Genomic DNA, 20710 nt, shown 5'->3' with positions numbered 1-20710 from the left:
TAACTGCCTTGTTTTCCTCCTATGTCTATTGTTGATACCCTTTATTAATTGATTTGTATTCCATTTGAACTGTCTACAGTTGATGCATTTTAATGGAATCTAAGAAGTAATTGTGGTACCACATTGAGACTGTATATATTTATAATTTTAGATTTACCTGAGCACAAAGTGTGTTATTGTGATTGTGTACATAACTTGAGCCTTATTTATATAAATGACTGTGTTTTCACTAACATAGTGTGTGGACATTCCTTTGTGGGTGCTTGGGTTCTACACTGTACTTAAGAACCAGCCTGCATCACCTCCTGAGAGCTTAAGCCTTGATTGCTCGTACACGTTATCATATAGAGAATCTTGGTTGGGGTACTCTGTGCCTCTACTCTGCCATATCGAGAGCAGGAGTACAGATGCCCCCCTCCAGTCTTTACAGACGGCACAACCTATTCCTCGTGTTCCAGAGGGACTTAACCTGGATAGCGAGCGGGGTTCCCTTCCAAGTTACAAAGGTTATGCAAGACGAAGAGGGGAGGACTTTTATTCTTATGGGGGCAATGAAGGGAAGGGATATATGTCTGTTAAACACATATACCCCCTACATTGATAGTGACACATATTTCCCGGGGGTAGTTGATATGATGGGAGGTACAGATACATGGAGAAAAGATGGGATGGCAATTTAAATTGTGTGCTCTAACCTCAGCTGGATAGGCCAGATTCTAAGGAACATAACAAGCCTTTGGCTTCTAAGTCCCTGGGTCCCACACTGGCAGACTTGGAACTCATAGGCCTCTGGAGAGAGAGTAAGGGCAATGAGAGAGGCTACTCTTTTTACTCCCACTCGTGGAACTTATTCCCGGATAGACCACCTGTTTGTGGGGAGGGAGCAGTTTCCCCAGTTCTGGGATATTGGATATATGGGCAGGACACTATCGGACCACGCCCCCTGAAAGCTGCAATGTCCTGGGGTAAGAGTACGAGTGCCGTTCCCACCTGACACCTACGGGCAGAGGCCCTGTTGGATGCGGCTTATGTAGAGGAACTCAGGAGGGCCATAGTAGAGTGCTTTGATTTCAATGAGGGATCCATGGGAAATTATGGTATATTGTGGGAAACGTTCAAGGTAACAATCAGGGGTAAATCTATGGCACCTGCTTTGGGGTCTGCTCAACGGTGCTTGCCAACTTCAAAGCGGAGGAGGAACGGATCAGAAAGCTGGATGAGGAAATAGCAGGAGGGTCGCCATGTGGGGCATAACTCCTATGGGCTAGGGTAAACCAACAGCAGGCTCGGGAACAGTTGGGGAAACATGATTATGCGCATCACACAGTCAGAATTCATGGGGAGGGGGATAAGGTAGGGCTACTTTTGGCGTTGCTTCTTAAAAAGGAAACACTTGTGTATTGGCGCGTTATAAATGCCATATCATATCATAGCAGGATCCTGTGGTTGGGGCTTAAGTGGGTTTATCCTGCCCCAAAGGTGTTATTACCCGAAAGTCAAAGTTATATAGAGGGGGGGGGGGGGTTGCCTCCAATTACCTCTAGCGCCGTTATGCAGTTCCTTTTTGGATTGTTCTGTTTCCTCACCCTCCTATTCAAGCATTGTGCAGGTAATCCTCTGTGAAGGCCAACCTAGGCTCATCTGAGGTGTCGTGGCCACTGTGTTCTTGCTTGGTTTGTACTCCTCACCATGGAGCAGTCAGCATAACCCCAGTAACAGGTCAACCTCTGACTTGTGCCATAGTTGTGGCGAGACCGAGGTCCAGCAGGCATCGGCAGCAAGCCACAGGTTTGTCGAGCGAGTTTAAATTAAGTGGGCTAGGTGGATGTTCACTGCTGCGCATGTGGCCGCTGGGCCCTGGCTTCTGTGGGGGAGCAAGAGTGAAATCCCTGGTTTTGGGCCGCAGGCAGTGCAGTGTCCTATTTGGTCCAAGTTTTTCCCACTCTGATTGTGCCAGTAGATAAAGCAGGGCCCCAGAGTTCCACTACGCCCCCGCAGCAACAGCCTATTCAGGACCTTCCAGGAGCTTGTTAGGTTTAATCTGCATGCGCAGCGTGTTGGGCGTGTGACTAGATGGACAGTCTCTTGGCCAGGGCCTGCCAATCACGGATCAGTGTAACAGATGGTCCGCATTGTGTGGAGCACCGCCCGTGAGATCCCCGGGGGAGCAGGGCCTTCCCCTCAGTGCTGACAGAGCACGTGGCTTAGAAAAGTCTTGTTTATTGGGCCTGGGGGCGCAATCCGCTCGCCAATGGTAGCATGCCTGCCCACTCACCACTGCACGTGCCGTTCGGGCAGCCCTATCCCTCAGCTCACACTCCGTACAGCCCGGGGACTCTGGTGCAGGCAAATCAGACCACACTGCAGCACCTTACTTGTGTCAAGACAATTCGGAGAGTATGAAATGTCTGGGAGCATGACGGATGCTCAGGCGAGCCCAGATCACCGTCAGGGCCCCGCAGTCCGACTAAGGATCACGGAGCAGCGCTCCAAGTGCAGTTGCCAATGCTTGTGGTCGTCGCCTCATTTGAAATGTCTTGTCGGATAGGGGCCTGGAGCCGGGGCTAGATCTAGGGCTGAGCTTGCATGTTCTGTGGCCCCCTAGTTCAGCAATCACGACTCCAGGCTCATGTATGCATCGGGAAGTCCGCTGCACCAGTTTACAGCCTTTTAAGCATTTGTGTCTCGCTGCTCGCCGCTCTCCGATGAAACTCACCAGCGCCAGTCTATCTAGATGCAAGATATAGCTAAGGGGCACATTCTACCTAGCTGCAAGATATGGCTATCTTAACACAGTCAATCTATATGCAAGATATGGCTAGCTTAACACAGTCTATCTAGCTGCAAGATGTAGCTAAGAGGCACAATCTAGCTAGGTGCAAGATATGGCTAGCTTTACACAATCTACCTAGATGCAAGATATGGTTAAAGGGCACAATCTACCTAGATGCAAAATATGGATATCTTAAAACAGTCTGTCTAGATGCAAGATATGGCTAGCTTAACAGAGTCTATCTAGATGCAAGATATGGCTAAAGGGCACAATCTACCTAGATGCAAGATATGGCTAGCTTAACAGAGTCCACCTAGATGCAAGATATGGCTAGCTTAACAGAGTCTATCTAGATGCAAGATATGATTAGCTTAACACAGTCTATCTAGATGCAAGATATGGCTAGCTTAACACAGTCTATCTAGATGCAAGATATGGCTAGCTTAACACAGTCTATCTAGATGCAAGATATAGTTAGCTTAACACAGTCTATCTAGATGCAAGATATGGCTAGCTTAACACAGTCTATCTAGATGCAAGATATGGCTAGCTTAACACAGTCTATCTAGCTGCAAGATGTAGCTAAGAGGCACAATCTAGCTAGGTGCAAGATATGGCTAGCTTTACACAATCTACCTAGATGCAAGATATGGTTAAAGGGCACAATCTACCTAGATGCAAAATATGGATATCTTAAAACAGTCTGTCTAGATGCAAGATATGGCTAGCTTAACAGAGTCTATCTAGATGCAAGATATGGCTAAAGGGCACAATCTACCTAGATGCAAGATATGGCTAGCTTAACAGAGTCCACCTAGATGCAAGATATGGCTAGCTTAACAGAGTCTATCTAGATGCAAGATATGATTAGCTTAACACAGTCTATCTAGATGCAAGATATGGCTAGCTTAACACAGTCTATCTAGATGCAAGATATGGCTAGCTTAACACAGTCTATCTAGATGCAAGATATAGTTAGCTTAACACAGTCTATCTAGATGCAAGATATGGCTAGCTTAACACAGTCTATCTAGATGCAAGATATGGCTATCTTTTTTTTAAAACTTTGTTTATTTAGGAAGCAGCTTCACAGCAAGACAGTTCACATAAGCAGTGCAACACAACATGAGCATGATTTCAACAGTAATACATATACGGCAGTAGGCCGATGTCATAGTTTATGGCGACGAGGGAGGCGTTACCCCTGTATCAGGCATCAAATCACATAAGTATACGCGTAATAGCGACCATATGTCTTTGGGGCGGCAGGGAGTTGGGACTGACAATAGAAAGTGTTCCTCATCATCATTTACCATGCATAAGTCTTTCAAGAAATCGGTTCAGGTAGGACCAGCAGCAGATTTCCAGCATTTAAGGATACATCGTTTGGCAATTACACATGAAATATTAAATAATCTTCTCGTGGTTTCTTTCACTTTTCCAATGTCGCCAAACAGATACTTCAAGGGAGATAAAGTGGCCGGGATCAGTTATTTCTTCCAGTAGCCCAGCCACCTCTCGCCAAAACGCCGCAATAACAGGGCACGACCAGTACATATGATACGCCCCAGCATCGGGGGCGCCACATTTGGGGCATAGCCCTGTACAACCCTCCACAAATTTAACCAGCCTAGCCGGGGAATAATGTAGCTGATTCAAGATTTTAAATTGAATCAGTCGGAGCCCCAAATTCATTGAGACAGATTTGGTAAGTTGACAATATCGGGCCCATCTCACGTCATCGATCTGTGTGCCCACATCCCGTTCCCAGGCTTCCCTGATAGTGTTGCGTGAAGGGGAGTGGGATTGCACCAAGGTATATAGCATCGAAACCCCCTCGTTACAGCCATCCGTTGTCACCACCGCTCTGATACACTCATGTGTCTGGGGTTCCACTGGGAAGGATGGCCATCTAGCAGCAAAGGCAACCCTCATACGATGGAATTGAAAGCGTTTAAGCTGGCCTCCCCCCACCGCCTCTATGAAATCTGTCAGTTCGCAAAACGTGCCATCTGGGAACATGTCTCACATCATAAAGAGTTTGTTAGGATCCCAGGATCGCTAAAGGGCCTTGTCAAAGGTCGGGGAGATACAAGAGAAGTGCCATAGGGGGATATCTGGGTCATAGGGGGTTTCCAGGCCAATCCTCTTATAGATCCTAGACCAAGCTTGTGTGGTAGTGTACACCGGGTCGAATGGGAACACGTCTGGGGTTAAGGAGGACAGATTGTATGTCATTAGGACGGACAGCGTGTTTTTCAAGAAGAATATGTGGGGCCGTGTCCTCACGATCGAACCAGTGTTTCACAAATTGTGCCTATGCAGCTTTATAATACAATTCGAAATCAGGTGCCGCAATACCGCCCTGTGAGTATGGTTCCACCATCTTATCCCACCTCAGCCTGACAGTTTTCCCATTCCAGATAAAAGAGGACGCCAATGATTTAAGTTTCGTGAAAAAGGGTTTACCGGGCCATATCGGGATGTTGTTGAAGTAGTATAAAAGTTTGGGTAGAACCACCATTTTGAGTAGGGCTACTCGGCCATACAGGGACAGTGGGAGATTAGCCCAGAGTTGGAGCTTGGTCGTAAGAGTGAGTAATAGTTTACCATGATTATAGGAGTATAGCAGCTGTCTATCTCTGGCTACCATGATCCCCAAGTACCTTACCTGCGTGGTGCGGGTTTGAACCCTGTACTATTGGAAAGGTCACCCGTGGCAGGGGTCAATGGGAATATTTCAGACTTCGGGACGTTGATTTTATAACCAGAGTAATCTGAGAATTCGTGTATATCTGTCATAATGTGTTGCACATTTTCTTGTGGGTCTCGGACATACAGCAGCGTATCGTCCACGTATAATGATATGAGTTGTGGGGGACCAGTCATCCTGAGGCCTCTGTGCGAGTGGTTCTGACGGATATATTCCGCCATTGGTTCTATGGTAAGTGCAAAAAGAATGGGTGAAAAGGGACAGCCCTGCCTGGTCCCCCTGTGTAGTTGAAATGTAGAGAACAAAGTATTATTGGTTAAGACCTTAGCAGATGGTTGAGTATATAGTAACCGCACGCATTTGATAAAATATGGACCAAGACCAAACCTCTCAAGCACTAGGAAAAGGTATGTCCAAGAGACGGAATCAAAGGCCTTCTAAGCATCTAGGGCCACTACGGCTGCTTTTGCCTCTGGATCTATCTGTGCCATTACATTGAATAGTTGCCTCAAGTTCAGAGCTGTAGATCTGGTTAGTATAAAGCCAGCCTGGTCGGGGTGGACCAGGATTGGCATGTACGGTAGGAGTCTGGTGGCCAGCACCTTGGCGAAGATTTTCGCATTGGTATTGATTAGGGAGAAGGGCCTATAAGAGGCCATATCTTGTGCTGGTCTACGAGGTTTCAGAAGGACTGTGATAACTGCTTCGCGCATCGAGTCTGGGAGGACGCCCCGATTCATAGCCTCCTCCCACACTTTCAACAGTAATGGGGCCAGTTCACCCTGAAATTCCTTGGACAGTTCCGCGGTCAGGCCGTCCGAGCCTGGGGCGCGGCCAACCGAAAGAGACTTAATGGCCGCTGTGAGTTCCTCAAGTGTGACGGGTTGATCTAGTATGTTCCGGGTCTCATGGGTTAGTGTAGGGAGGTCTAAGGAGTCCAGGTACCTGAAAGTGTCTTCTTTGGTTTTAACATCATGGTTAGAATACAGAGCGGAGTAAAAATCCACGAAGGTAGAGTTAATGTCCTGTTCTCTATTGACCGTGATCCCGGCCGGGTTCTGTATACTAGCGATTGGGTTAAGGTGTCTATCGGTTCTAAGCATATTTGCCAGAAATCTCCCCGCCCTATTACTCTCCCCATATCTACGGGCTTTGGCTGGGGCGGCCATGTATAAGACCTCCCTATTGGCCATCTCATTGAATTCCTTAAGGGTGGCGTGAATTTTGGACAGAGTTTCCTTATTCAACGTGGCGTTATATTCCATCTGTAGCAAATCAGTTGTGGCTTCGGCTACATCCAGTTCCCTTCTCACGGCTTTCAGCATACCCGAGGACTTACCCATTATAATACCCCGGATCCAAACTTTAAATGCCTCCCATAGGGTCGCATAGGTAATCACCGAACCCACATTTAGTTCCAGAAATTCCTCAATTTCAGTATGTAGCGCCTCACAGACATGGGGATCCCTAAGGATCGTGGCGAGCATCCTCCATCTTCTAGCCGGAGGTAGGGAGTCATATAGGATGATGTCTATGTTATCGGCGAGTGGTCTGAGAGTGTGCGGGGATGTATTTCACAATTAGTGATCGACCCAGAGAGGGATGAACTAGTGAACCAGTAATCTATATGTGAATGGGAATCGTGGACAGATGAGTAGAAGGTGAATTTCCTCTCATGTGGATGTATCGTGCACCATGCATCAATTATGTCAATCTGTTCCATCATTTGCTTAAGGGCTAGCGCCGCTTTGGAGGGGGCCCTAGGGGAGATTGAAGAGCGATCCAGGGCCTGGTCAAGTATCATATTAAAGTCTCCACTCCAGATTATTTGCACCTCACTCGGCGTGGAGAGCATATCCAGTATTGTACAATAGAATAGTGGGTCATCTATATTAGGTCCATACGTGTTGATCAGCAGTATCTGACGTTCAGCTAACTCCCCCCACACCAACGCATATCTTCCCAATGGGTCTATCTTACTAGAGTGGTATTTGAAGCATAGCTTCCGATGTATAAGCGTCAGGACTCCCCTGGACTGTGCCGAATATTCCGTGAAATATCTATGAGGGTCCCAGCGTGGGAGAAATTTGGTGTTAACATTCCCCAATGCATGTGTTTCCTGTATCAGGAGAATGTCGGGGTCATGGCGCGCAATGTATGCAGCGATTTTCCTCGCCTTGACTGGGTTATTGAGCCCTCGAATGTTCCAGGAGAGTAGTCTAATGTTTAAGCCCCTTTTAGCCTGTGTCATAATTGCCTATCGGAGCAAGTGTTTGCCAGGTGTATTGTCATTGTCTCAAATGATGTAAGTGTCCTGCGAGAAAACAGCCCCCTGCTTTTTTTTTTTTGTAAATTTGATTTTTATTAAGTTTTACAAGTGTGAGTCATGATACAACAATAAGAAAACCAGTACATATTTTATAATAGTAGAACTAAACCATAAAACTCCATGTATTCCGTGTTTGTCCGGCAGACACGATCTCCATACATAAAGTTCGAGTGTAAACATGACTTCCCCCCGCCCCTGTTGCCCACCCCCCTCCCTCTCCGTGGTCAGGCAGCCTTTAGTACAGTTCTTGCAGCATTCATCGTGTGATGATCAGAGTTAGTATGTGTTGTCGGGATCTTCCTCAATCATGAGAGTACATATTAGTGGGGGCGGACTCTGTTTTATTTAGGTCTCGTTTCGCTCTTCTGTTCTTGGGGTGGTCAGTTTATGGCTGAGGAGTCCATTGGGTAGGTATATGCTCTTGTATTCCATCCAGAGGGCTTCAATCTGCGACGATCTTCCGTGTAGTGACGCTGTGATATGTTCCATTATGCAAATATTAGTGGCAACGTTGATCCATTCACTTTTCGTAGGGGTTATGGGGGCTTTCCATTTCATTACCAACGTTGCTCTTGCCGCTAATAGCAGTTGTGGGGCTATATCCTTTATTTTGATCCAGTCATCCTCATCCTTCTCAAGGCCGAAGAGTATGAGGTAGGGATTAGCTGTTCTGATAATACCGTCGACCTCTTTGATCCAGCCCAAAACTTCAGACCAGAAGACTTTTATTCGGGGGCACCCCCACCACATGTGCCAATAGTCTGCTTTCTCCCCACATCCCCGCCAACATTCTGGCTTGACTGTTTGGAACATTTTGGATAACCTGACTGGATTGTATTGCCATCTATGCAGCAACTTGATTGCGTGGAGCTTGTATTGGTTTGAGATGGATATTTGTGTGGCCGCTTGGCATATGGTGTCCCATAGATCCGGCGTGATCTGTTCAGCGACATCTACCTTTCAGTGTGTCCGTGTTCACTCCCTCCCCTCCTATCAGTGCCCTGTACATGTCAGATATTAGGCCCTTCATTTCAGTTCTTGAGTCGAGTATTTTCTCAAAGGGAGTGAGATCTCTCATTAATTTGGGCTTCCACATAGGTCTCGTCAAAACGCCTTTAATTTGTATATATTGAAAAGTGGATAGTGAGCCTATTCCGAGGGCTTCCGTTCTGGGAGAGGGATAAAGGAGTCTTTTCTTTGTAGTTGCCCAACTCTTTCCAATCCTGCCTCATACCATGCTTGGAATCGTCCTACATTTGGAATGTGGTCGTTGATTCCGGGAGACCATAAATGGCTTAAGGGGGCTGGCCAGGTGGTAATGTTTTGCATGTTCTTTCCATGTGTCCAAATGTCCCAGATGGTGTTCAGTATGGGGTGATCTTTGAGTTTTCTTCAAATTCTTTTCTTTGGAGCCGAGAGCCATTCTGATACCGTGGCTGGTGAGAAATAATGATTGTCCATATTAACCCAATGGATGTCTGTATGATTACGCAGATGTGGGATTAGTACTCTAAGTTGGGATGCTTCGTAGTATAGGTAGGTAGGTTAGGGAGTCCGACCCCTCCCTTGTCTTATATGGGATCCTCGCTTTCTTCCCTTGCCATAAAAATCGGAGCATGGCCCTTTTGGTCTCAATAAAGAAACTGACCGGGATCCTGATGGGTAACATTTGGAAGGGGTATAGGAATCGACGGAGGGATACCATCTTTATTGCATTAAGTCGACCAAGCCAAGATATTGTGAGCTTATCCCATCTTGCCAGGTCCAACCGGAATTGGTTTAGCAGGGTGGGGAAGTTAGCTTCGTACAGGTCACTCAGCTTTTTCGTAATTTGTATCCCCAGGTACTGTAGTTTTGCGTGTTCAATTTTAAGACCCAGGGGAGAGAATTTGGTGATATTTTCATCTTCTGAGCCTTGAAGGGGAAAGAGTGTCGACTTGGTTTTGTTTACTTTGAACCCTGATAGTCTACCGTATTCTTTCAACAGACAGAGGGCTCGAGGGATGGAAGAAAGGGGGTTAGTAATGTGGAGGAAGATGTCATCTGCATAGAGGGCAATTTTGTATTCCGTCGACCCCAATCGAATACCCTCTAGGATGGGGTCGGCCCTCATCGTTATTGCCAGGCGTTGTAAATTGAACCATCTAGAATATTCACCATTCACGAATATTGAGGCTTTAGGGTCCGAGTATACTGCCTGTATTGCTGTCCTAAACCTACTGCCCAATCCCACTTTACATAATACCGCTTTTAGGAATCCCCATTCCACCCTGTCAAAGGCTTTTTCTGCGTCGATAGAGAGTAGGACCGGGTTATTATCCAGGATCTGGGATGTATGGATGAGATGGAGGGTTTTGCGCATCGTGACAGCCCCCTGTCTCCCGAGTATAAATCCAACCTGATCTGGGTGTATGAGTTGCGGGATTAGTGTTTCCAACCTTGCAGCCAGGATTCTAGTATAGATTTTTGCATCCAGGTTAAGCAGGGAGATGGGGCGGTACGAGGCACATTTCGTGGGATCCCTCCCTGCCTTGGGGATCACTGTAATCAGTGCTCTGGTAAAGGAGTCCGGGGGTTTCCCCGTATCCATTATCTCATTGAAAAGGGTTGTTAGGAAGGGAGACAGTGTTGCAATGAAGGTTTTATAAAATCCGGCAGTGTAGCCGTCTTCTCCCGGGGATTTGCCTAGGGTTAGTCTCTTTATGGCAGCTTGGACTTCCGATTCTGTGATAGGGGATTATAACAGTTTGGCATCTTGTTGTGGTATGCGGGGGACATTTATTGAGGACAAGTACGTTTCTGTATCTATTTGTTCGGGGTTCACTTCAGAAGAATAGAGTGCCTTGTAAAAGTTGGCGAAGGATTCTGGAATAGTGGTGTGAGCCTGTGATGTTTGGGAGTTATCCTCAGAGATTTCTAATACTCTTCGTTCGGCTCTCTGCTCTCGAAGCCTGGCAGTGAGAAGCGCATCTGCCTTGTCCCCCTTTTCGTAAAATTTTTGTTTCAAAAACCTTAATTTGCACACCACTTGTTCGTGTTCTAATAGTTTCAGTTTATTTCTTTTCTCTCTAGCTCTACTCATTTTTGTGGGATCTAATTCTGCGTCTGGTTTGGATTTGCTCTCCAGTTGGTGGATTTCTGTTCGTAGCCACTGTTCAATAAGATTGCGCTCCCTCTTTTTTGTGGAGCCTTCTCTTATCAGAATCCCCCTCCAGGTGGCCTTTCCTGCCTCCCAAACGGTCTGTTTGGACACCTCACCATTGTCATTTGTTTCGAAGAATTGGGAGATTTCCATCTCCATTTCGGCTCTGAAAACAGCGTCTTTCCAGAGGCTCTCATTGCAGCGCCATTTGCCACTCTTGGTCGGCAGATTCGCCCACTGAATGTCCGTGAGGACCATGTCGTGGTCCGACCATGTGATCGGGGTTATGTCTGCTTTAGATGTAACCTCAGCGAGCTCTCTGGATAGATATATGTAGTCAATTCTGGTATACGTATTGTGTGGGGCGGAATAGAAGGTGTAGCCTTGTTCTTCGGGATGATGTGCCCTCCATGCGTCTATCATATTATACATTTCCATCATTTGCGCAAGCTCAGTTAGCTCAAGTCTGTTCTGGTGGCTCGTATTGGGGTTTCCAGGTTTTCGATCTTTGGCCGGGTTCGCCCATTGATTAAAGTCTCCCCCTAAAATAATGTGCCCGGTGGCTTCTAGTAATATCTTGGGGATCGTTCTGGAGAGGAATCTCGATTGTCCCGTGTTCGGGGAATACAGGGTCGCAATCGTTACGTTCACCTTACCTATTTGCCCATTTACAAGCAGAGCTCGTCCTTCTACATCAGACCATGTCTTGGTAGGAGTGAATACTATGCCTTTTCTAATAAGGATTCCCACCCCTCCTTTTCTAAGTGGGCCAGAGCCCCAGTATTCATTCCCAACTCGTTTCCCAAGGATCCGTCTTTCTTCTCCTTTTATATATTTCGTTTCCTGCAGGAAGAGAATGTCTATTTCAGCCCTACGGAATTCTCTGGCGACAAGGGACCGTTTCGTCGGTGAATTGAGTCCTTTTACATTGAGTGTCCCGACTCTCAAGGAGACATTTTTCCTTGTGTTAGTGTCTGTTGTCATTGCTCTTTCTCATGGGAAACAGTCTCTTCGTGTGTAATTGGTAATGCTTTTTACTCGTGGGTTGCTTGCTGCTATGATTGTTTTGGTTCACTATGTTTGCTGCCTTGACCCCCTCGGCCCGATGGCCTTTCCCTCACCCTCCCTCCATCCCTTCCCCAATCCTAATTGAAGGCGTCCGATCGAACCCGGCATGTTGCTCCAGGTCGGCATCGGACCACTTTGGGGGGCCGTTACTTCACGCCCCTTAACCAAATAAGTCATCTTTGTCCGGAGTGAGCCCCTCTTTGGTTCCCCCCTAATTTTTGTCATTAGAGTCAGGGAAATGTGCATGTGCTCGTATCGCCTCATTACATCATTCGCATATTTAATTGGAACTGTCTTGCCAGTATCGCTTGGATTCAGTTATCTGCTTCTGGGGAGATATTGCCTCTCTGGAATTTTCGTGACCCTTTTACTTTCTTTCTCCTGGGGCCTTGGATTCGCCATTCTCGTCCTTCTCCATGTGTCTCTCCTCGGCCAGCCTCCTCTCCCTGAGTGCCAAGGAGGTTAGATATGCATGTTTGTATTTCTTTCTCGGATCTCAGCCTGAATCTGGTTCCCTCATATTCGAATGAAAGTGAGAAGGGGTAGCCCCATCTGTATCGAACATTCTTTTCTTTGAGCATCTTTGTGAGCGGACCGCACATTTTCCTTTGAGCCAGGGTCAGGGAGGAAAGGTCTTGGTAAATTGAGATTTGTGCTCCCCCTAGCGTGATCTCGTCGCTCCTTCTGGCTTTTTCGAGAATTCTGGCTTTGTCTCTGAAGCGGTGAAATCGGGCAAGAACCGATCGTGGTCCACCCGTGGGGCCACCTGCTCTATGTATTCGTTCCGTTATTGGTTCATCCACTTCATCATCTGCTGTGAGGAGTTTAATAATGTTGTGAAGTGTTTCCTTGAGGTCCGCCTCCGTTTCCCCCTCTTTCTCAGGAATTCCAAAGATGCGTATATTGTTCCTTCTTTCTCTATTTTCCAAATCATCCAATTTGAGTCTGAACTCATCTTCTTTTCGTTCCAGGTCCGTCATTCTCTGTTCGAGTTGCATCTCTAGCGTGTCGATTGAGGTCTGGTTGTTTTCAACCCCTTCAAGCCTGTCCTCCATGCTGTCGAGTCTTTGGGTGATCCTGTCTATTTTGCCTCCTATGTTGGTGCCCAAGTTCTTTATTTCACCCAGAAGGGCAGCAATATCTCCTTTCGTTGCCGCTGCTAGTTCATTTCCCGTAGTGATGTTGTTTGCCATTGCTGGTTCAGTTAGGGCGGGAAGAGTGGGGGCGTAGGCGAAGTGCAGGAGCTTGTGCTTGAAGTTCATACGGGTCTTTGATGGTGATGTCGTGATTCCTCCGAAGCGACATGCAGAGGAGGCACACGCCCCTGTTTTGGGGGCCTTACCCTTTGTACTGGTCCGTTACAGGGCACATAGGTTGATTCCCTCTTAGCAGTGGTGAGTTGGTTGCAGCGTTAGGTTTGGATATTTGAGGTATAGTGCTGGGAGGATGGCGGGAAGTGCGTACTTGGTTCTTGTGATTGGAGGAGGCACACGCCCCGTGTCCAGGGGCCTTGCCCTCCGTCTGGTATGGTTTCTGTTTCGCAAGCGAGGTGTACTCCGGAGGATTCTCAGGACTGGAGATATCTCGTGCGTGTTCTCAGGAGAGTCGCAGTACTGTTTGGTTCACGTGCCAAGGTTTGGGGCCTCACCTCCGGTTTACCTCTGGTGTTGCGAGGGTCTCCCCGTTTTACACTTCGGCGTTGAGATGTTCCAAGGGGGGCGTTTTGTGTCGGGGTTTGGGGTGAGGAGGGTTGTCCCATTCACCTCTGCTAATAGTGGGTCCAAGGTGGTTTGTAATTTTGGTGGGTTTCACGGATCCCTTTCTAGAGTGTGCGTGGTTTACCGGTGGGGCTCTTTTAAAGGGTGCAGGAGGCCGTCCATTACCTTCTAGAAGTCCAGTCCGTGGTGGGATGGTTGTCTCCACGTACCCGTTTGCCGTGGGTGCGCCTCGCTTCTGGGGTGAAGCCGAGCGTGTTGTGTGGTCTCTCCACGTTTGGCTCCTGGGTGGTCTGTTGGTCACTTGGGGCAGGGGCCTCCCCTCGGGTCAGCGCAGAGTGTTTCAGCGCCGTTATGTCCCCCTTTTCTGGAGGCCCGGGATCCCTCTGGAGCGTCAGGATCCGGCAGGTTTGCACCGGAGAGTCGCGGGGGGTTTTGGGGGGGGGGCAAGGTGTGGCGTCGAGTCCCAAACCACTCGCGAGGAGTGGGTCCGCGGTCGCTATCCGATGCGGTCCGGGGGTGGGGGGGTGCAGATGTCGAGTGGCCTTGCACTATCTGTGTTCGGCTGCTGGTAGGGGAACGGGCAGTGAACGGATCTCGCCTCGCCTTGTGGGTCCTTCGCGGGTCCTAGGCAGGGGAGGTCTCTTGAGCGGGGGTTCGGGTGGGTCCAAGGCTGGGGCACCCACCTGTTTATATCAGGTATCCGCTCAGGGCCGTGGTCATCGGCGGTCACGTAGGCTCCGTTTGCGGATTCGTAGTGTGGGCTTTCTCGGCAATGCCCTGCAGCACATGTGTGCCGGGTTGGTTTCGCTTTCTCTTTGGTTCAGACGGCCGCGGCTTGGGACTCGGATTTTGTCGGGGTCCCAGGTCCGTTTTCGCTCGGAATTTTTCCCAGTGCTGGGGGAGGTATTCCCACTGCAGCCTCACGCTTTTTCTCCGGTGGAGGAGTCCAAAAATGTGGGGGCTCAGTCCATCTTTTGGGGCAGCTGCAGCGGAGCTCACGCAGAGTTCATGGATGTCTCTGCGCCCCGTGGTGGCCAGACCCAGCCCCCTGCTTTTAACTTTATAACTTCCCCAACCATACCTGGCATAGCACCAGGAAAAATCTTTACTTGCTTCCCCCATCCACCCCCACCCGCATCATCAACCCCTACCCGATGATGTATCCCCTCAAACATAACTTGGAAAGTCTCCTGGGGGTGTGAGCTGTACTCACGTGACCGTCCACCATGGGGGGCTCACGGCCCTACTTCGACACATGGCGGCCGGGGCCACCTCGCTGCCAACAGGTTATCGAACTTTGTGATAAGACAGTGTGGAGTAAATCTTGTCAGCCAGCATGGTCTTACAGCTCCGCCACCGGCTGGGGCGGTAAATTGTGATTTATCTCCCGACTTCCCGGGGGAAGCGGGATAGAGGCCTCAACATACAACATGGCCTCCGTGGGATTTTCAAAAAAGTGTGCACTGCCTCCGTGCTGAATCTGCATTTTAGTCGGAAAGACAAGCGCGTACGGGATCTGGCATAGTCTCAACTGTCTCTTGACTAGTTCATAGGACCTCCTTAGCGTTTGCACATTTGTCGAGAAGTCTGGGTATATGTGTATCCTGTTGTTTTCGTAATAAAAGGAGCCTTTCTCCCTGGAAATTCTCTGGATAGCGTCTCTGTCCCTATAATTGAGGAGACTGGCAATGATTGGGCGGGGTGGTGCTCCAGGTTTGGGAGGAGGGGCAGGGTGCGATGGGCATGTTCCACAAGAAAATGCTTGGAGAAAGCATCAGGGCCCAGAAGAGATTTCAGAAGTTTTTCCACCAGGTGTTCCATGGATCCCTTGCCGAAGGTTTCGGCTACCCCGACCAGGCGGATGTTGTTTCTCCTGGATCGGGATTCGAGATCCTCGCATTTATTCACGTTTTTTCGCAGGTCATCCTTCAATTGGGCGATGTCGCGACTGTGTTGTATTATCGAGTCCTCGTTGGCGCTAATCCTGTTCTCTGCCTCAGTGGTGCGTGCACTTTCCTTATCGATCCTTGCCTTCAGAGAGCTGATTGTTGCCCCTATATCGTCCATCTTACTATTGACCGCAAGGAAACCATTCTGGACCATAGACAGCAGTTTATCCACCCTCTTGTCCATCTGGGAGTACGACTGGCTATCAGTCGACTCAATAGGCGTCTCGGTAGACCCATGTGGCTGAGAGCTGGCAAAGGAGTCCATTGGACCAGTTTTCTTGGGGCTCATCCCTTTCTTTTCGTTGCGGGCCATGTATTGAATCGAGTGGGTTGTAGCCTCCAACGTCTTTTGCCTCCAGCGGTGTTATGTTCCAGGAGACCTGCGTGGGGTGCAGTGGTACGCCGTAAGTAGGAGGCGATCGTACCAGGTGTGCAAGCTGGGCTCGTTGGTTCAGCCACAGTTAAGGAGAGGGGACGAGGGCCGCACAGTAGCAAGTACCACGATGGCCTGGCAGTGCGTTTGGGTATGGGCTATCCAGCACACCTCGCCGGCCCAACCGGTTCACTGTCCCGGTATTCCACACAGGCGCCAACAAGTGTTGTGTTGCCAAAGTCTGGTGTTAATATGGCACTGCTGGCGTAGGATTGCACCCAGTGTCGGCGGAGCCAGCGCGCACTTTGCTTGCCCCACGCGTGGCAGGTTTGTCCGAAGTCAAGAGATCGTATTGTTTAAACAAAGGAGTCAATATAGCCTCCACAAAAGGTGCACAACAAATGACTAATGCAGCCTGGTCTCGCCGCACCTGGATTTTATGGGGTCAGAACAAGATCAGCGCTCAGGCAGGTTGTGGACAGGTATACAGCTTCCAGAGGCTCGAGGCAAGGCAGCCGGTGGCCCACTCCACACAGGCGCGTGTTTCAGCTAGTGGCGTTGTGCAGGCATCACAGTGATTCCCCCTGTATCACAAGCGTCTGGTCCGGGGTGATCGTGGAATCATCGTGTGAGGCTATGGATGGCGTGCGTCGCACACGGGGAGGCTAGAGCAGGTCCGTTAGTGTGGCAGGAATGCTCGGACAAGAGCCACCCGAGCACCCTCCGGAGGAGTTACAATGTGGACTCTCACCGTGTGTCAGCCGCCAAGCTCCGATGAGCGAGAGCGAGAACAGCAGGCTCCTCAACGCCGGCAAGGTCCACCCGGGTCCCGGGGTTGCACCTCCCCGGGACATCCCGGATGCCCGCCGAGGGTCGGCCCACAGTGCTCCACAGCACGGGTAGTGAGACAGGTGTCAGCCCAGGGGTCTCGCCGCAGCGGCTCACGTACGCCGGATCAGGGGGCCAACGGCAGAAAACCGGTTCCCCGTCGGGGGTCCGGTCCAACCCGCCTCAGGATGTACAGCTGGGCTAGAGATCAAACGTCATAGGATATATCACCTGGCAGCTCCACAATGCCCCGGCGAGGCGAACAGTATGATGGCGCACAGCGCGGCCCCTCCCCTCTCTGGCCTGCTGCCAAGTCCACGCCTCTGGGCTATAGTAAGCTCCGCATGGAGCCGCGGTCCGGATCTGCCGCTACTGCACCCACGGCAAAAGTATCCAGGTCCATATCTCGAGCTTAGATTTCCGTTACAGCTTGAGGTTTGATCGAGCAGTGCCGTGGGTCCTCCGCCACCGTTGGCAAGTATTTGTCGGCGAGTAGGTGGCCCCGAACTGGATTTATTTCATAATAGGATGTATTGGGGGCCGGAGCTCTCCTCTCAGGCGGCCATCAGCGTCGCGAGCGACAGCGCCCCCCCAAGATATGGCTATCTTAACACAGTCTACCTAGATTCAAGATATGGCTAAGGAGCACAATCTACCTAGATGCAAGATATGGCTAACGGGCACAATCTACCTAGATGCAAGATATGGTTAAGGGCACAATCTACCTAGATGCAAAATATGGCTACGGGGTAACATCTACCTAGATGCAAAATATGGGTATCTTAATACAGTCTACCTAGATTCAGAGGTCTAGATGTAAGATATAGCTATCTTTACACAGTCTATGTAGATGCGGCAGAGCATCCCGGGAGGATAGCTCAGCGGCAGCGTGCGTGTCTTGGGAGCAAGATGACACGAAGCAACAACAGGTTCGATTCCCGGGTCCGCGCTTAGAAACCTCTGGGTGTTTAAGCGCGTGATAAATACGTAACTAAGACAAAAAAAACCCCACTATTACGCAACTAAGAAAAACAAACAATTCCTGTAACAGCGCCTCGATGCCTGCGGGCTGTGTGAGCGCTTTATAAATGTTAAAAAAATAAATAAATGCAAGATATGGCTAAGGGGCACAGTCTACCTAGATGCAAGATATGGCTAAGGGGTAAAATCTACCTAGATCCAAAATATGGGTATCTTAATACAGTCTACCTAGATTCAAGATATGGCTAAGAGGAACAATCTACCTAGATGCATGATGTGGCTTGCTTAACACAGTCTATCTAGATGCAAGATATGGCTAAGGGGCACAATATACCTAGAGGTAAGATATGACTAAGGAGCACAATCTACCTAGATGCAAGATATGGCTAAAGGACACAATCAACCTGTGGCGTTCCCCAGGGATCTAACCTATCCCCCTGGTTCTTCAACGGCTATATGGCTGCCCTGGCAAGTGTGATTGCCACTTTCACCTCTAACTTCCAATGTTACACGGATGACACGCAACTATCTTTTAGGCTAACCTAAGCCTCCTCGCTCATATCTGACTGTCCGCTATTCAGTCATGGTGTGCTGCAAATGACCTCTGCCTTAACGCCAGTAAGACTGAGATAGTTTGCTTTGGGACCCCTGTTGCCACTTTCCCACTTCACTCTGGTCGGCCTCCCTTGGCCTCGCGACCGCAGCCACCTGCGAGGCAAGAAACCTTGGGGTCATTTCTGACTCTGATCTCTCCTTCTCCTTCTCCTCTCACATTTCGGACCTCTCTAAAAAGCCTAACTATCAGCTACACCTCCTCAGAGGTACTCTACCTTTTCTAACTTTCACCCAGCGGCTCACTGTCTTCAGAGCCCTGGTTCTCTCTAGGCTGGACTATTGCAACAGCCTCTACCTCAACCACCTCTCTTCTGCGCAGTGCCCTCTGCAACTCATCCAGAACAGAACTCCAAGTCTTATCCTTGGCCTCAAGCCCAGGGACTGCATCTCTCTGGCGCTGAAATCCCTTCACTGGCTCCCTGTGGCTGCAAGGATTAAGTTCAAGACCCTCTGCATTGTTCACAAAGCTTTCTGGGACCTGGGACCTACCTACCTGCAATGCTGCCTACCTAAATACTGTCCCTCACAAGCCCTCCGCTCTTCTACCTCCAACCTTCTGCGAGTGAGCCGGTTCTCCAAGCAGAGATTTGGAGGAAGATCCTTATCCTCAACAGGTGCCTCCCTCTGGAATAGACTCCCTGCCACCCTCTGTCTTGAGCCTGATCTTCTTAAGTTCCGGAAACTCCTAAAGACCTTCCTCTTCCTTCTCTCTCCCTCTACCCTGCTAACCTAGTTCTCTGCTCTTCCTCTCTCTCCCTCCTCTCCCTTACAGCTTGCTGACTGGCTGCCTGGTGTACCGCATAGCCTCACAGGTCCCTGGCACCCCGCCAGTCCTCTTTCGCACTTTCCTGAGGGCCTTACTCCCCACCCACACTCACTGCACTTGAGAAATAACCCTAGAGATGGCTCTGTCTGCACTTTCCCCAGTCTCCACCGGCCAGGTGCACTTGGACCTCCTCCTCCCTTTGACCGTCTGTGCACTTGGACAATCCGTACGCACCGTGCCTGAAGTTCATCTGTCTGTTCTCCCTTGTCTTCTCACCTTAATTGCACTGGTACAACTGCAGAATCGCTGTTAGGCCTATTTGCTGTATCTCAAACTGTTAAATGTATTTTACGCACTTACTGTGCTTGAGACTATTATTGTCTCAGAAATTCAAGGGCTCTGAGCGACTGTTGCTACTCTTACGTCCCGTCCCCTTTCCTCCACACTACATGGGCGTCCCTTCCAAGGGATGGGAGACAGAACCTTTTTCACCATAAAAAACCTTCTTCCCCTTTAAATTAGGAGACGCGCAGGGGTGCGGCACTGGGAGCATGTGCTGCCCTGACTCTGCCCTGCGGTGCCACACCTCAGTCCCTGTTAGGAAGAATTATCTGTTTAGGCTGACTTTCCTAACCTAGTGAGTCCCCCAGCAGCTTTGCTGGATTTTTGGGGTTTATTTTTTTCTCCTGCCAAGAGTGAGACTCTTTTACCCTCACTCTTGGGCATGATTTGAGTGTGTTTCTTTGACTCTAGATGTGTTTAATGGGCTATGGGGTCTTTTACTCCATAGGGCTTCATGTGTTTTTGTGATGTGTGTTACACAGCACCCTCAGTGCAGTAACACAGGGGTGTCATAGTGACCCCCCAATATAGACTCCATACCCTGGGACTGACTACTGTCTCCCAGGGCATGTAAAGTCACCATTGACTTTACTAGTCTCAAATTCTGAACAGAACCAGTACAAACCATCATATTGTGGACGTACTGGCCGGGGCAATTCGATTGCCCCGGGGTCTGTTAGTCGAGGGGGCACGTCTCCGTCCCCCCTGATCGAGTTTTGGCTGGTGGCAGTGGATACTACTTTTTATATTCGACCGCAAATATATCTCTCTGGGATTTCCCATTGTTCGAGGCTACCAACTTTAATTATTTAATTCCTATAGCCTCGAACATACCGCCGGTTTATTTATTTAATATTAATTCTCCGGTTGGTATTTTTTGCCAGAACTCGGTTCTAAAATGGCGTTTGTGTTCGCTTCTGTGACTCCAACCCAAGTTGAGCCCTTTGTTCCACTTTTTGGCGGGCTTCTCCACAGAAGCCCTCCAAAGTGGTGCCACTCTGTCTGGAGTACTTAGGAGAGGTGGAGGGGGATTTAGGCACCCTGGACTGAGTTGCCTAGGCAACCCAAGTCGCACTCCGTCCTGATTGGCCCAAGTGGTGAGCCGGCCGGCTC

General features: G+C 49.3%; 1 protein-coding gene across 1 annotated transcript in view; it reads left to right on the top strand.

Moving 5' to 3' along the window:
- DNAH5 (dynein axonemal heavy chain 5) overlaps positions 1–20710 on the top strand; it is a 4235244-nt gene that overhangs the window by 188657 nt on the left and 4025877 nt on the right. The window lies entirely within an intron of this gene.

This window comes from Ambystoma mexicanum, chromosome 5p (assembly GCF_040938575.1).
Source record: "Ambystoma mexicanum isolate Mex_15411 chromosome 5p, UKY_AmexF1_1, whole genome shotgun sequence".
Lineage (NCBI taxonomy): Eukaryota > Metazoa > Chordata > Amphibia > Caudata > Ambystomatidae > Ambystoma > Ambystoma mexicanum.
This window is presented reverse-complemented; position numbering and strand designations above follow the sequence as displayed.